Here is an 18,630-nt window from a genome sequence, read left to right as displayed (position 1 = left end):
CATAACACCACCCCAAATGTATACGCAAAGAAAGAAGGCGTAACTTTTATTCTCGCTGTGGTATTGTGTTTCTTTGCGAAAGACAAACTACTTTGTTTGGCCTTCCAAAAGAGGACACAACTAGAAATTTGTGGTTAAGTTTTATTTACAACACTGTTCCAGAACAGTCCAACCCAAATATTTGAGTGTGTGCAGCACATTTTAAAGAGGAAACTTTCTTGAACTTGGTAAGGGGTGAGGTATTTGAGGTATTCGGCCAATCACAATGCACTGGATAGCTGGCCAATCAGAGCACACCATGCTTATCAGAATGATGAGCTTTGTAAAAATCGACCCATTTCAGAAAGGCGGGCCATAGAGGAGCAACGATAACGTACATTATGTGGAAAATAATGTGTTTTTTTTAACCTTAAACCGCTAAAACATATTTCATCACACCAAATACACAAAATAATGTTCTTTTTAGCAACATCATATGACCCCTTTAAAAGGTGCTTCTTCCCCCATCTAACCCTAAAACGTACACATAAAATATTTTCAGGATTGTCACTGCTGAAAAAAATAAACCCTAACTTATTGATCAAAACCCTGATTTTAAAAAAAATATATAATTTAAAAATGCAGTCATTATGGGCCTACATGGCTGTTTCGTAGTAGATGAAAACAGACTGCAGTTCAAAAAAAAAAGAGAGAGAAAGCAGGAGAGAGCGAGAATGCTGAAATGCTGAGGGAAAGCAGGAGGGTGGTTTTTAGCAGCAGCCATACTGTGATCCCTGCAGAGAGAAGTGAAAAACGGTATTTTTCCATCTGCTAGTTGAGCGCAGAGCACCCGAGTCATCAGGTGTCTTAAAAAAAAACACACACATACATACCATCACTTTATCACATTTGAAACTGTTCCAATACTCAGGGCGATGTGCCAAATGTTTATAGTCATTGTTTATTCATCCAGTTTTGCACCTAGGACTCAATCTGTTGCCTTCTGCTCTGAGGGTGACTCATTAACTACCTGCAGTATTAACCCTGCATGTGCCCTGGTGCATAATGAGGTGCAGGAGGAGACTTAAAGAAGAACAATGAAGAATTGCACTCCTTATTAGACCTTAAGGAGGTGCATCACACTGATGTATGTCTATGTGTGTGAGCTCAGTGATTTTACATTTCATTATGAAATACACCAGTGAGCCAAAATATTATGACTAGATGTCTAATATGCTGTAGGTCCTACTTGTGCTGCCAAAACAACACTGATCCGAGTCATGGACTCTGAAGGTGTCCTGTGGTATCTGGCATCAAGACATTAACAGCAGATGTCCTCAAGTTGGGAGGTTGAGGTTCTTTTCCATCCCAACCATTCCTGAACAGTGTGCAGTATCCTGCTGAAAGAGGCCACTGCCATCAGGGAACACCATTGGCATGAAGACTGTACCTGGTTTGGAATGAGGTTTAGGTAAGTGACATGTCAAATTGACGTCCACATGAATGGCCGGAAACAGGGGTTTCCCAGCAGAACATTGCCCATAGCATCACAGTCTTCCACAGTGTATCATGATGCAATTACATCCCCAAGTAAAGCAATGTAACAAAAACAGGACTCAGAATCCAAACAACCTTCTTTCACTTCTCCAAGGTATAGTTTAATTCCTTGTGTGCCATTCTAGGGGCTTTTGGCTGTAGACAGGGATCATCATGGGCACTCTGACAGTCTGCACCTACACAGGCCCATCATTAAAATTGTCACCACACAGACCTTATACCATCAATGAGGCTTGGATGCCCTACAAACTATCACCAATTTGTGGTTTGTCCCTCCTCGGACCACTGTTGTAGGTTCTCATGAATGCTGACCAGGAGCACCCCTTAAGCTTCGCTGTTTCAGAGATGGTCAGACAGTTTGGCCCTTGTCATACTTACTCAGAACTTTATTCCTGCTGCACCAATGGACTGACTACATGAACTGATTCTTCATTTACTATATAAATTACCCAGTCCTTCACATGGGACATTGTTAGGGTATGATTAACAATATTCACTTGAACTTCACCTATGTGGTCATAATATTTTGCCTCATCATATATGAGCAATATCACATAAGTAGACGTGAGATATGGCTGTATATTGGCACGGCTGTGATTCAGCTGTAGATAAGCACATATATATATAGATATAAAGCCATATCTCATGGCTACAAGTGTGATATTGCGTTTATACAACAATTCGATGGCAAGAGTGTATAAATATAAGAAACAACACAAGTGTCTTTAAAAAAAACACTCTTTTGTGTGGAACTACTTCCTTCCGCCATGGATTCCAATCTCAGTTTGACAGTTTAACAGCTGAGCTCAAGTCTCCGTTACTGATTTGAGAACGTCCCTTTAGAACTAGTAACGAAGGAAGTTCATTAAAAGCTTATTGTATTACTGTATTAAAAGCAGTGTATTATGTGGAGAAGAGTATTATGAGAGAGATGGACTGAGCAAGTGTGATTACCTGCAGCTGACACAGCATTCATTCTTCAGCTCAATCTCATCTTCACAATAAAACATTCGTTTGAGTGTCCGCTGAGGAAAGCAATATCTATGTCATACTGTCCTTTCATCTGTTAAGGGTGATCTCCGATGACAGTGCTGCTCACTGCATTTGTCGGCTGTGTCTTACAAGCTGTTGTAGAAAGTAAAAAGAACTTCCTTGTTTACAACAGCATTTCAGTCTCTTTCAATATAAAAGTCTTTACTGCTGACTCATAAAAACAGTGTCTTGTTACAATCTAAAGGCGGAACAATGTCACTAAAATCACCATCAAGAACACACACTGTTTTCCAATACTAAATATTATGATTATTTATAGAAAATATTGCTTATTGAACAATAATATTTCATAAACAATAACAACAGCCATCATAAACATTGCTAGGCAATTCAGTCAAAAGTACAAAGGCAGCACTCTGATATACAGCATTGAAGTTAAATAAAATATAGATATATAAATATATGAGATTTATAGATATAATAAAATAGATATATAAATATATGAGATTTTGCCCTCAGCTAAAACTATTTGCTTTGGAACAAATAATAGATTAATGAGACCAAAGACTACCGGTGAGATTTACCCAAAATTAATTATAGCCTATCTCATGTTTAACCACTTTAGAGACATTATAGCCAGTGGCGAATTCCAGAAGATCTGGCCGAGGTGAGGCTGATGATACACGGGGCAACTTTTTGAGCAGTTTTGCTGGGCAACTTTTTTTGGGCAATGTTGCTTGGGCACTTTCCCACTGAGAATGAGTAACAAAATTCTTTCTGGATACTTTAGATTAGTTGTGGGCCCTGTGTCTCACCTGGTTGCCTGTTGACGGCAACACTGCTCAAAAAGTTGCCCTGTGTATCATCAGCCTGAGGCTGCTCTCGGCGGGTTCATGAGTGATGAATGAAAACGTTGAAGCAAATTTTCAAATAGACATTATCTTTATTAACAAACCGCATATTTGAAGTCTAGACAAGTACATTCTCTCCTAAAAAAACTCTTAAAACTACATTCCGTGACACAAAAGCAGTATTATTTTTAAAATTATAGTGGATTTGGGCATCCGTCATGACACTCGCTGTGAGAAATACCGCAAGCAGAGGGATACAAACAGTGAAAAAGTTGGAGTTCTGTCATCACTCTGTTATTACACGGCTCTGAAATACTTGATTCTGATTGGTCGGTTGTGACATTCCAAGGTATGTTATCACATCCATATCACACTCTTATCAGCCAATCAGATTTCAGGATTAATATTTAAGTTTTGTTTGTATAAATATAAATAATAAACACAATGACCCAGTACTGAGCAGTTCCAAATCACAAGTGTCAAAAACATATACTTTTTTTTTTTTTTTTTTGTTATTTAGAAAGCATGGTTACCTCAAACGCCTTTTCAAACAGGATTTTTACGATGTATAAATAAATGAAATTAAAATTATAGATCACAAAGTGATACGCATGCATATGTTGGAAGAACACATTAACATTCAACTTAAATTAACTACATATAATTCAAGTCATATAATTCAAACATAGAATATGGTAGAACGGCAGATATGAATCTGGGTGTCCCTGCATGCAAAACATTGCTCTGGATAACACTGTGCAGATGACTCAACATCCTGGCCAGTGAATAAACAGAAGCACATGGCACACAAGTGAAGTGAGGAAAATTGGTTCTCAGATGTTCTCAATCTTTAGACGGGGACCTCAGGATCCCATACATCCTCTTTGGCATTAAAGAATTGCAGAGAAATCCATCAGTTTGACCCCATTTAAATTACTCTGTGGGCACAGACAGCTTTCAGGATTCCCTGCCAAGGAGGTTTGGGAACAATAATCATCATTTCTCTGCCACTCCATCATGTAGGCCATGAGGAAACAGATCAGCTCAGTCATTCACCATATGCTAGTGTGTGAGCTTCATCTTGACCGCAGAGTGTTTCTCCTTTACTTTTTACAGTATTTGTGTGGAATTCAACATTTCTGGCTTTCTTTCAGTGGCTTTTGCCTGTGCAATGAAAGGCTCATGACGTAAAGCTTGGAGATGAGTCCACCATCTTGCCCGAAAAAATGTGTTGTGTTTATGCTATTTGTTTTTTTAATTGGGTGGTTGATGGTTGTTTACTTTGCTTAGCACTCATGACACCATGAAGATGTGTGAACAACTTGCTCCACACCAGGAACACGAGGACAATAAATTGTTGGGTCAGTGTTAAGACTCTCCAACACTCCTAGACAGACCAATAATTCTTTACACAACTAATGTTTATTGGTAAATATCCTCATGTCCTCATACAAAGTGCAGACAGAGCTTCAAAGGGCTAGACACATTGCCAAACATCCCATGTACTCAATGGATGAGTCAGATTCATGATTGAGCACTGGTTGTTCTTAAATTTTCAATGACAAGGAACATCCTGCGGTTTTAATCAACCAAGAAATGTCATCTCTTAAACTCTCACAATGTCCCTGCATAGACCAATTATGCAAAGTTTAAGGAGGAAAGTCACCTATTCTAAAGTTGTTTTATTACTTGGGTCTTTTCTTCAATTCAGCGCCTTTGGGGCTTTGAAACTTTTAAAAAATACAACATACTTTATATATTAAAAAAAAAATCTATATTTCTTCTTTTTATACATATTGTAAATGATTCTGTGATGGCAAAGCTGAATTTTCAGCAGTCATTACTCCAGTCTTCAGTGTCACAGGATCCTTAAATGAAGAAAGTTCAATAGAACAGCATTTATTTGAAATATATAACATTTGTGAAATTGTAAATGTCTTTACTGTTGATCAGTTTATGCGTCCTTGCTGAATAAATGTGTTAATGTTTAAATTAAAAAACATATACTGATCACAAACTGACTTTTGAATGGCAGTGTAATTTTTACATTAATAGAGTTAATGTGTCCCTTCTTGTGATGCCATAATAGTGACAGCCTATTGGGAAAAATAGTCTAAAATAATCTTTTGATTCCCTTTTTATTTTCAAGAAAATAGTGCACAAAAAGTGAACTTTATTAATGACACACACTTAACCCTTCTTCACTCAAAATAAAATATCCTCTGTAATTGCTGATATGAATAAATTATGATTGATCTATGAAATGAAATCTCCTACATTACTCCTACAAAACAGGCCTCTGTAAAGACATAATCTCCAAATTAATTAATCAATCATTATTATAATAATTCATCTAGTTTTTGTAACAAAAAATATTTTACATAACACAGACCTTCAATCAAGGGGTCAGGGTGAGTCTTTTGAGAGCCAATCAGAATCACTCTAGTTCTCCCAGTGCTGGTGCCACTGCACCCTGGGCAGGTGATATAGAGCAACAAACGGCAGAGTGGGGAAACTGGCATCCAGCTGTTTTCAAACTCATGTCAACAGCTGTGGAGTGACAGTGCACAATGACCTCTCACTGCATTTGAGAATCACAAGGATCTCCAGGCTTCAAGCCACATAAAACTAGACTTTGTCATTTACTTGATACTTGAGCTGAAATAAAACTGAAAAATTAATATTCTTTATCTGCTTTCTACAAGATGCTTAACCATTTCGCATTCATTTATGTTTTTGCCTAAATAATTTGTCATTCTCTACTTTTAGCATTTCATCTTGATTTTCTAAACCAAGTAATTATATAAATAGTGGTTGAATTTATGATGAACTAGCACCACTTTTTTTAGTTTTATTTTGATTTGAAATGTAAATCCGCAATGAAACATTCTTTTTTTTTTAAGTTTTAGTGGGTTGAAATCAAGGGGTCAGTGTGGCAGTCACTCTGGACAGATTTAATAAGTAGTATGGACCACATTACAATTTTTTACAGTGATTGGTTAGATTCTCTGTTGGTTTTCACATTGATTTGTTAACTTTAATATATCAAAGGAAACTGAAATTCACTCTTTCCTTGTCCTAACTCCCTACTCCATCTTTTCTTTTCTTTCACTGTTTCATCCCCAGACACTCTGCCGCCTCCATGTGTGCGGTCATGTGGCACTCTGGGGTGTTAGTGAGTCAGTAGGGCATGAACTGCTTTGAACGGGCTGCCTCTCTCTCTCTCTCTCTCTCTCTCTCATGCCCTCCATCCCTCTTCCCTGATGATTTCACTCAACTCTGAAGACATCTCAGTTTATCTCTTTCTCTCCCTTCTTTGTCCATTTGTGCCATCTGTTTTTAAAGCCTTACACTAACCCACCACTAGGAATTAATAAGCGTTACATAACCAGGCCACACTTGCTAATTTAACTACTGTACACCAGTTATAGCATTGACAAACCATCATTTCAAGCTAAAGCTTCTCGAAAAAGACCCAACACCGTTTTTAATACAAGCCCTTCAGTAAGTACTTTCAACATGGAAACATCACTAAAAACAATTACTGTATTTGCAGGCTTCTTTGTCCTTCATAGACCTCAACAAAGGTAAGCCAGATCAGTGAAACCTAGTGTGCACATTGCACAACAGCAACTATCATATCAACCCATGCACAGCCTCCTCCTGCTCCCTGCTTCTGCATTTGCATTGTTTAGGACCACAGTGTGTTTCAATCTCAACACTGCAATAATCCCATTTTGCACAGTCATCACAACTGTTGCCATTGTAACCCCTGCGAGCAGCAGAGCATGACAGCATGCGCTTATAAACACCTTTCAATGCTCAATCTCCCTCGACCAGCCTGTATAGGGCTCTGCGCCCAGCACTGGCTCGCCTGTGATAATCAAGCAGTGCAGGGAGGAAGGATGACCAGACTGTGAGTGAAGATAGTGAGGTTGTATAGCTATTAAAAAGGAAATCAGTCTTTGAAAAGGAGTTAAATTAAATTTACATTTCCAGTCCGTGCATTGCTTGGCAATAAACAAAGCTTGATGTTTTTGTCAGAGAAAAAAAAAAGAGTTATTTAATATTATACAATATTTAGTTACAGTCATTGAATATGAATAGCGTCCCAAGAGTGCTAACATAGTCTAACAGCACTGGGATTTTCACTGCTTGTTTCGCTTTTTGTTTTGTTTTTTTGTTTTTTTTATCACTGGGATTTATCAGTCACTCTTTCTGCATTTACATTGTTAGACCAGGAGTGAGTGAATCATTAAATTATTCATTTAACTGTTTTGTTCAGTCCAGATTCATACAGAAATGGTACAAGTGGCTATATCACTCAAGCAATTCATTCAAACACATTGACTTTAGAAATGCTGGGCGATATTAAAAGGTTATACTGCTTTGGGTTTGTTCGAAACTATACTTGTTGGTGGTGCAAAAATAGTCAGTGTAACTGCCAATGTTGTGTCTAAAACATAAGTTACTCAATATCAACTTTTGTTTTTTTTTATGATTATTTATTTATTTTCCACAGTTGAACAAGGTCCACAATTGTGACCACATATAACTATGTACAAGACCAGGGTTTGCTTGTTAAAAAAAAAAATAAAAAAAAAAAAATTTAAGTTAATGGGTGGAAAAACAACAGCAACACAGCTCCAGGATTTCCACTGCTCCTCCTTGATAGCGCTCAGAAGTAATCCATACGGATGGCCTATTGAGTTATTATCAGTGATAGCTTTGTAACAAATTCACTCCAGGCCCTAAGTGTTTTTGGTTTAATATCAACTTTTGTTAAATGAACTGCTGTATAAAAACAATGTTACACTTACAGGAGTACTTGCACGGTATTCATTTTTTATTTATCATTTATTTAACCAGGAAACAAACAAACAAAATAACTAAATAAATAAATAACCAGTGTAGGATATTTATGTAATCACAAAAAGGACATTATTAATTACATTACAATATTTAGCCACTACAAACAAATGGATCTATTTTTTACCCTTTACAAGGATAAATTCTAAACCTTCCCTATACAAAAAACTAAAAAAAAAATATTAAATGTTAAATATTAAAAGCCATACTGTATTCAAAAGAAAAACTTTCTTGTTTGTGATATTGGTTATTAATACTTTTTAGTCAGAAGCATTTTTGACTGATTTTCAGTGTCAAAAGGACACACACACACATGAACACACACAAGCAGTAATTCAAGTCAATGTGTCAGGGTGACATATGACTCACTCAGAACAAATTAGGCATGCATCTTGCACAAGTAGCATAAAGCATTATGATTGGTTGTCAGGCGGAGATCTGAAATTTGTGTTAGTAAGGGGGAATCACTGCCCCTGAGGCTCTCAAGTCCCCCTGTTTTGGCATGGAAATCAACATTTACACTGAAATACAAAAGCTGCTGAGATTTGTGGGAAATGCTGTGGTGCCAGACATGGGCGTCGCTAGGCCATTTTTAAGGGGGCTATAAAATGAGTACTCAGCCCCCCTAAAATTTTGCAATTAGCTCCATAAACTGTACACGAATTTGTGATCGCCTCAGTCCCCTTTAAATTTCATATGAAAATGGCAGCAGACTTCGATCAGCTCCTCCCCGTCTTTCAGCGCGTTCTTTTTCAATCAGCAGACCGCAGCGGCGCAGAGCGAGAAACAGAGGACAAAGTGTGTGTTTTTTGATAGAATGTTGTAATATCTGCATCTGTGCAGTTCTTTGTCATAAATCCAGTTTACACAATATCATGGGGGAGCGATAATTGGTTCCCCATCTACTGTAGCCTAAGTTTTCACTGCATTCACCCCTCATCACACCACAGCTGTTTCCTCCAGCGAAAATGAAGCACATACGAACGCATTCTTTATAAAACAATCATATTGCCACTTTCATTTGAAATGGTAACTTTCAATATAATACATATTCCAGTGCATGTGGCAAATAGGTTTGCATACTTGAGCTAAGGAAAGAGGGTTGTACTAGAAATGTAAACAGCAAAATTTTGTGTAAACAGGTTGTGTGTGTGTGATCATGAAGAATTGAATTTGGCTTATTCAGTACTCATATGTTACCTATCTATGCAATACAGTGGAATACTGCAACAAGTTTAGTATACGACCCCTATTAATCAAACTTTTTTTTTTTTATCTTTTTTATATATACAGTATATATTTTATTATTAGGCTATTATTAATATTATACCCTCACTGGGTCCTGAGCCCCCCTAGAATCGCCCCTGGTGCCAGACAAGAGTTGACCTGATTCCTTATCCACTGACCCAATCACATGTGAGAAGGAAGCCCACTGGGCAATGCATCATTACTAATCCACTAATGCTGAATCATGGAATAGATCAGATTTAGAAATCGCACAAAGAGCAGCTTATTGAGGGACTGTGCAAAATCAGTAAAAAACCCAAGGTTTGCGCTAAACCTGGTGAACAATTTTGCATGGAGTGAACAGTAAAGGGAAGGGTAAACGAATCGTAATGTTCAGTTATGTCAGCCCTCTACTTCACCCCTTACTGTGAATCTAAAATCTTCAATAGGATTCTATTAACTCTGGTCTCCTTCATTACCAAGATTATTTAATCAAAATTTAAAGGTAACATTAGGGTTTGAAAGGAAATAAAAGTCAGCTAATCCATTATATGCCTCGTAAGACACTTGGCTCAACGGGAAACCTAAATGTTAAATCCTGCAGTAAAACAGTAAGTAAAGTGATCTCTTCTGGCACTAGACTACATGCTCACCTCCATGTTTTGCAAAAAAAATACAATAATAATGTAAGTCTTCTTATCTAGGATTTGATTTAAAATCAAAACCACATTTTTTTTTTAAGAGAAATGAGGGTGTCTTTCAACATTCAAGTCAGGAATACGAATTGCAAAAGAGTATCATATCAAAGATATGGAAATTCCATGGTTATTGAAATCTGTACAATTCTACATTCAGATGTAAAAGTGAAAATTAACCAATGCAACAGTAAACACTGTAACAGTAATTTAACACAAACTTATATATTGTGAGATCCAAACGAATAAATGAATGCATTCTGCCAAGAAGTGAACTTCTATATGTATGCCCTGCTCATCTTGTAAAACCCTGTGAATCAGAAAGCAGTTCATCTCTGCATGATGGGAGCATGTGATGTTTTCCTGATTGAGCAGAAGTAACTGAGCTGTCCATGGTTCTGAAAATAGAAGTTAGTCATGACTCACAGACAGAAAAATAATGAAAGAGAATGGGAGTAAGATAGTTTGGGGAGTTTATAGATTAATAGATGAATATATAATTTGGAATTAATCTGGGCTGCCGCTGACCAAGTGGGCAATTAGATGACCTGTATATTTAGTTTGCCAACGACTTAATACATACCTCAGTTGTTTTTATCACAGTTTTCGGTTCAGTTTAGTTCTGATGGCTTGGCACATCAGAGTGATTTTTGCTATTTAAAATTAGATTTTTATAGCAAATTAACAACAACAACAAAAAAACTTAAATTATTATAAAAATTATTTTGAGAGAAGTATTATTTTTCCTATTTTTACCCAAAATAGGATGGATTGGCCATTATGGAGCACTATAAACATATGTATTGTCTGTTTCATTCCTACTGGAATCCGTAGGGCACCCCAGCACAGAAACCCCACATACATGCATCACAGGAGTAATAGAACCACTGACATTCCAGGAAGTTCCTAATATGGATAAAGACATCCAGCTATCATAGCAGGATAATAAGACGATAGAAAATGTTTTGAATGATGAAACTCGACTGCGGAAATATACAGTAGTTTATCTGTGTTCTTCAATCTTGGGTATTTTCATAATGAATAAGTATATATGTATTCAACAGTACAAAATATATATTCTGCCTCATTCTGTGATAAGAAGCCACATCAGATCATAAAAGGAAGTTATTTGAAACATTCAAAAAACATGTTTTAAATGTTCTCTTTTGTTGGACAGCAGGTTTAGACAAAGACTATAGAATACCCAAGTATAGTTTTGAATGGGAGAAAATGCAATGCAGAAAAACAGAAAAACATTTAATATTGTGAAATGTTATTGCAATGGCTGATGAAAATTCAGCTTCAGATCACAGGAACTAAAATTATATTTTAAAGTATATTAAAATCAAAAACAGTAATTTCAAATTGTAATAATATTTCCAAATTTTTACAGTTTTTTTTCTGTATTTTTGATCAAATAAATGTAGCCTTGGTGAGCATAAGAGACTTCTTTAAAAAACATGAAAAATCATACTAATCCTAAACTTTTAAACAGCAGTTTATACTGATTGAGTTTAAAAAGCGCCAGAAGAGAAGTGTCCTGATAAGTCTCAGCGGACACATTTAGCCCCACTCTGGCGGCTGTGTCTTCATTTATGCGCCGCAGTAACTGTATAATATTAGTGTGGGTCCACAGGGAGAAAAAGAGTTAGAAATGGAAGTCCCATTGGTGACTGCTGACCTTGCAAACATGCTGTGCTTGAGTGAATGTGTCAGTCTGATGAAGGCCTGAGCACAGACCAGTAAATTGACCTCTTCTGTACACATCTTCACACACTCAGATTTGTGTGCCAACATATCACTGTGGTGCGGCTGATACAGAAGAGCGTACGCCATCTGCGTACAGCTCAGAATTGCCAAAATGTCGCTACGATGATTTGGAGAGACACAGAAGAGAGGAATTTTTGAATAAAGTCGTTATTTTTGTTTTTTTTCGTGTACAAAAAGTATTCTCAGAAAGGCGGGGCATTGAGGAGTAAATAATGTGTTTTTTGAACCTTAAACCACATAAACATATTGCATTACACCAAATATACAACGTAATGTTCTTTTTAGCAACGTCATATGACCCCTATAAAGTGAAAGTGAAGTGACGTGTGGCGAATTTGTGCTCTGCATTTAACCCATCCAAGTGCGCACACACAGTAGTGAACACACACACGGAGCAGTGGGCAGCCATGTGCTGCAGCGGGAGCAGTTGGGGGTTCAGTGCCTTGCTCAAGGGTCTCAACTCGTACCTCACGTCGTGGTATTGAGGGTGGAAGAGTGGGCTGGTTATTCACTCCCTCCACCGACGAATCCTGCTGGACCTGAGACTCGAACCCGCAACCTTCAGGTTACAAGTCTGACTCTCTAACCATTAACAAAAATAAAATAATAAAATAAAATACTATATTTGCTGAGCAACAGTGGGCATAACAAATCTAATGAGCATATGCAAGAGGAAAGGAACATTTCTGATTCACTCTTCAGTGAAGCCAAATGAATGAATCGCTGTGAAGGGGACTCCAGTGACCTCAGAATGTTACAGCGTGCTGTAGGTGACATGTTCAAAACACACATTCTGATTACATTTATGCATGTGTATAAAAGCAGTCTCTTTCATCCAAATCAACTTGAATGGCATTCAAGATATACAATTTTTCAGTTTATGCACTCCCAGGGAGACAAACCCATGACCTCTGTGTTATTTTCTCTACTGCATTCTCTCTAAGCTAAACTCATAACACAGATGCTGATCTTTTAGTAGCACTATGTCTCAATTTTCTTTTACTGGATTCAGCTCTGAACAGGACTATTTAGAGGTCTAAGATCCTGTTTGACTCTCAACTTTTCAAACCCCGACAGAGGACTGCTGTGGAAAAAGTCAGACATAGCGAAAGTCATTCTTGTAGAATCGCTGCACTAATGAAAGACCAAAAAGAAGCAACAAATCCAGTGGGAGTTGTGGGATCCTCACAGTTTCACGGATTATGTGCTTTAGAAGGTTATCAAGTTTGTGTTATCAAGTTATTCTCTGGAGGACTACTCTAAAATGAAAGCTTTCCTAGGAATGTCTTCAGTTATTGTTCACATTATTAAAAATAAAGCACATGAATATCATTACCATTTTCAACATCAATCAAGCTCAAACAAAACCAGTGTTAAAACCATTTGCATTCTCCTTTAACACACTAAACACATTACTCCAGGACGCATCGAAGTGCACAGACAGTATAAATATGTATGGGAGAGAATCAAATCAAACAGGCTCAACCATCCCTTTTTTCTCTCTCGCAGTGATATTGCAAACAAAAGCAAATGCAAAGAGGCAGTGAATGGGTGGTGAATTAATTCTCACTTCACCATACTCTGTTTATTAAAGGGTCCCTTAACTATTCAGGGCCATGCTGTGCACCAATCCAGGGCTGGGAAAATCATTATGATTTAGGTAATGAAAACACTACTTTGCAGGGCAGGAAGCTGCATGTACTAATTTTTCTGCTTCTTTGCTTCTATATTATTAAAGCATTGTTACAGAAAATGTCCATCCAATGTTATAGTTCAGTGAAAGGGTTCATCGTCAGAAGGTGGATATAAATTACCTGTATGGGTTGTACAAGCCATATGTAAGGTCTTCCTTAAAGTGAGACATAGAGTTTGCACTTGACAAAGCTACAAAGTAAAAGTTATTTTGGTAATAACTCAGTTAACTTAATTATGTTGCACCTTTAGTTCTTAAAGGGTTAGTTCACCCCAAAATGAAAATTATGTCATTAATTTCTCACCCTCATGTCGTTCCAAACCCATAAGACCTTTGTTCATCTTCGGAACACAAATTAAGATATTTTTGATGAAATCAGAGAGCTCTCTGTCCCTCCATAGACAGCAACATATTAAATACATTGTTAAAATAGTCCATGTGACATCAGTGGCTCAACTTTAGTTTTGCGATCCTACGAGAATATTTTTTTTTGCACAAAGAAAACAAAAATAACATTCTTCTCCCCCAATTTATGTCTTCCGCCATTTAGAAAGTATTACAATGCATACGTATGCTCTCCTTTAAGCGTAAACAATGCTTATTGTGCAAATTATGTTCATGCATGCACTTTCCCCCCGAATGTAAACAACGCTGATTACATCCAATACGTTCTTGGGTACTCTCCAAAATGGCAGAAGACGTAACTCGGGGGAGAAGAATGGTTGAGTAAATTATGTTTTTATTGTTTTCTTTGTGCAAAAAAAAGTATTCTCGTAGCATTGCAAAACTGAAGTTGAGCCACTGATGTCACATGGACTGATTTACTGATGTATTTACTACATTTCTGGACCTGGGAACATTTCAGTTGCGTTGCTGTCTATGGAGGGTCAGATAGCTCTCCGATTTCATCAAAAATATCTTACTTTGTGTTCCGAAGATTAATGAAGATCTTACGGGTTTGGACATGAGAGTGATTAATTAATGACATAATTTTCATTTTGGGGTGAACTAACCCTTTAATGGGACAGTTTACCCAAAAATTAAGATTCTATCATTTACCCACCCACATGTCTTTCCAAAAGAAAATATTTTGAGAAATGTCTTATATATACAATAAAAATTTTAATGTGATACATAATTCATGAATTCTAGTATAGTCTTGTTACATATAATTTATATTACAGCTTAAGAAGTCTATTTAAAACTATAAACAATACATTTTTAGAATCTATCTATCTATCTGTCTATCTATCTGTCTATCTATCTAGCTATCTAGCTATCTATACTGTATATATGTTATATATATAAAGCAATACTAATAGAGCAAAAAAAATACTAATAGAACAAACTGGAAAAGCTGACATTTACTTATTAAAATTTTTGTTGTTGTAAATGAAGCCCTACATGAAAAAGCAATATCAGGCGAAAAAATATGAAAGTGTGTTGTTTAGGTTTTGTGCTCAAGACCCTCTCAGAAGTCATCTATTCATATAATGTTCAATCTCTTAAAAGCTAAACGAGTGTAAATGTCAACATCAGCCAATATGTCTGAAGGATTTAAGTCTTTCACACAAAACTAAGGTTATATTTTAACAAAGTTTAATAGTGTAATACTCACATATTTAGGACTGCAAAAGTTGTAGCGTAGCATTCATTTAATTTCCAACTAGGCTGAGTTATAAGTTATTCACAGCTAGTGCATACAGCCCTCGATGAATTCTGTTCCTGCAGATCCTGTGAGGTTCTACTCTTTCCTCCGACACCATTAAATGTAATAGAGAACAACTATATACCAGATTAACCAGTAAAACCACAGAAACCCTGGCATTCACAATACTGACACTGATTCTTACATGGAGCTGGTGATAGACAGAGAGAGAAAGAGAGAGAGAGAGAGAGAGAGAGAGAGAGAGAGAGAGAGAGAGAGAGAGGGTGGGAGTTGAGATGTGAGCAGAGACTCAGAAAAACTTTATTGCCAAAACACTGAACTGGGACAGGCAGAAAAAAACACCAGTATGTGTGATTCTGAGCTGCACTCTGAACAGTGGTTCTTCTAACTGAAACAGGAAAGAGATAAGAAAGATCACCAAGACATTCCTGGTTACTTATTGCTGCATATCCTCCTATTTCTCATCTTCTCTGTCTCCCAGATTTGTATGTTTCACACACTCACTTGTGGATGATAAGGGGGTAACAGGCTTGGCATAGAGTGCTGCAGATGGCAGATGGTACCCCTTCAAACACACACACACACACACACACACACTAACATACACAAGTCTCTCACCATGTACACCTTCTCTTGCTCATATATGAACACGCTGTCAGTTTCTGTATTTACAGCGTGAACACTAACCCCTTCTGCATGCCTGTCTCTGACATATATGGACGTGATTAAGGTCTCTGAGGATTTGAACAGCTGTACCCATCCAGGCACTGATAAACAGATCTGCCATATTGCAAAACAAGAGAAAGATACGTAAAAGGAACAATCATAATGCACTAATTGTGATGCAAAATCAAACTTAGCTAGGTGATTAAAGATCAGTAAGCATGATGAAAATGCTGCAACAGATTTTAATTGGGATATCATTTTTCACAGAACCTTCCATTACTAAAAATGCATTATATCACTAAAGGTAAAATGGTAAATAATTATCTATTTCAGATGTGAGAAAAAGCAGAAATGATACATACTGCTCTTATACAAACAAAACAATTCAATTAGTTTCCGATCAAGTCACTAATGTCTCTTCAAAATGATTTCTAGTGTTCATAGTCATCAAAGCATAAAATGTAAGTTGTTTGTTATGGTAAGAGAGGCTAAAGAAATAGCCAGCAACATCACAAAAAATATTTCAATCAAATGCTTCAATGGGGGCAAACTGCAATGACCTTAAATTGAAGGTGCATTTGACACATTTGCATATTTGACACATTCACATAGCTATGTTAATTCCCCAATCTCTTTCTCTCCCTCTTCTTCTCTGTCTCTCTGTTTCTAGTTCTCTTATCAGGGTCGTGTTGTAATGTTGCTGCCTGTGTTGAACACTGCTCTTCGGGCATTATCGCCACAATGATCGTCAGTTTAAGATTGTGAGAGTGATGGACCAATTTTTTTTTTTCTTTCTTGGGATGGAATACTCTATTAAACAAAATCTTACTGAGCCAAAACGTGCATTATGTAAGGGATAAATGTACTGTCAGACTGTCATTATCATAAAATAAACCCCTCTGGGGTGATGCAAGATCACTCTGGCTGTACATTATTCCCTTTAATTGCATGGCTACTCTCCGTATAAATAAATATGTGGATATGAAATACTGATTTGATTATTTTATAATCATTATAGGCCCAGTTATTTTTATAATTTATCTGTACATTATCTTAACACTTCTGCACATAAAAAATAACCATTACAGTAAAGCAATCAGCCTAGCAACAAGAATAACCCTTAAACATTATTACAGTAATATTAATACTTAAGTTCACATAGGTCATTTTCACTACAAACAATAACTGGGACACTATGGTGCCAGTTGTGTTTGTATGAAACAACTGAAGTGGTGGCGAGTCCACAGTGTGATACCAGTAGTAGACTGGTAGTAAACAAGTAGTAAGTAAGTAAGTAAGTAGTGCTGGTTTCCATTAAGTCCTGCTCACAGCATGATGATAACCATAACTAACCATAAAGTTTTAATAATCATTCTAATTTTATGAGAATAGCGAAGTCCACACAGAAGCTATCACTATACACTCTCAGAAAAAAAGGTACAAAAGCTGTCCCGGGGGCGGTACCTTTTCAAAAGGTACACTTTTGTAGCTTTTAGGTACTAATATGTACGCTTTAGGTACTATTATGTGCCTTCAAAGAAACCAATATGGACTATTTAGGTACAGCTTTTGTACCTTTTTTTCTGAGAGTGTAGCAACATAGAGGAATGATAAAAAACATTGACAGCCAATCAGAATCCCAAGATTGTTAAACAGCTCAAACATTTAAAGCGACAGGTGACATACCTGCAATGTGCACGTATAATAAACAGAAAGTTTACTGATCATAACAGACCTAGTCAGGTTATACGCCATATCGAATTTAACTCAGATAAATACAAGGCTGTCAAGACAGACTTACAGTCTTTACAATGACATGCACTGCATTGGTCCAAGAGCCAATTATTTATTATTATTATTTTTTTGGAAAGGCATATAGTTAAACAAGAGTACAATCCACTGGTGCACTGTACTTCTATTCCTCAGCCTCATTTTCATTCCTGTCAAAAAGTAAATATGGCACTACACTGATAAGGTCTATTGACCAATCAGAATCAAGTAGGACATTCCAGAGCACTGTGTTATAGAATAATGTAAAATTGCTAAATGTCGAACAGAAGGCTAAGGTCATTTTCTCTGAGTTGGTAAAGTACAAAGATGGGCATCGTAACATCACTTTTTGAAATGTCAGAGGTGGGAATGGTGTGGGTGAAGGAATGAGAGAGAGAAAGAGAATGAGAGATCTGCTCTCAGAAAATCAAAGTTTACATATATGCAGAGAGAATATTAATCACTTCTTTCTCCACACTCTGTCATTTTCATTCATTCCTCAAATACTATATCAATCTGTTTTCCATTCCAGTCCACCTCTAAGAGCAGCTCGGTCATGGTGTGATGGAAATTAGACCAATCAAAAAAGAGAGAAGGCCTAAAAAATAACATAGACAACATGATGCTAAACCACTTTATGGTCAAGCGGCGTGACACTGCCTTTGCCTTACATACATGTAGACTGACTCACATAATATCTGTTTCTTTTTCATGCTTTTCAAACTCAAATTATTGGTGGTGCTTGCTAAAGTATTCATTATTACTAGTGGTGCACAACTCACATTGTTTGTGGTATGCACATGACAAATCATGCAATTATTGAGGAGAAATGTGCTATTACTTTTCGGAGGAAAAATACTTATTTTCTGTCAAAAAGACTTACACTTGCAA

General features: G+C 36.8%; 1 protein-coding gene across 3 annotated transcripts in view; it reads right to left on the bottom strand.

Moving 5' to 3' along the window:
* LOC122137377 (protein phosphatase 1 regulatory subunit 29-like) overlaps nucleotides 1–18,630 on the bottom strand; it is a 92,849-nt gene that overhangs the window by 69,781 nt on the left and 4,438 nt on the right. The window contains exon 1 of one of the 3 annotated variants that reach the window (XM_042723435.1): nucleotides 2,491–2,656. The exons of the other annotated variants lie outside the window; for them this stretch is intronic. The gene's annotated coding sequence lies outside the window, so the exon portion shown is untranslated. Of the gene's footprint in view, nucleotides 1–2,490; nucleotides 2,657–18,630 lie in introns of those variants that run through there. 3 annotated transcript variants of the gene reach the window in all.

The sequence above is a fragment of the Cyprinus carpio genome, chromosome A3 (genome assembly GCF_018340385.1).
Source record: "Cyprinus carpio isolate SPL01 chromosome A3, ASM1834038v1, whole genome shotgun sequence".
Lineage (NCBI taxonomy): Eukaryota > Metazoa > Chordata > Actinopteri > Cypriniformes > Cyprinidae > Cyprinus > Cyprinus carpio.
Note: the sequence above shows the minus strand (reverse complement) of the source record. Positions and strands in the feature narration are given on the sequence as shown.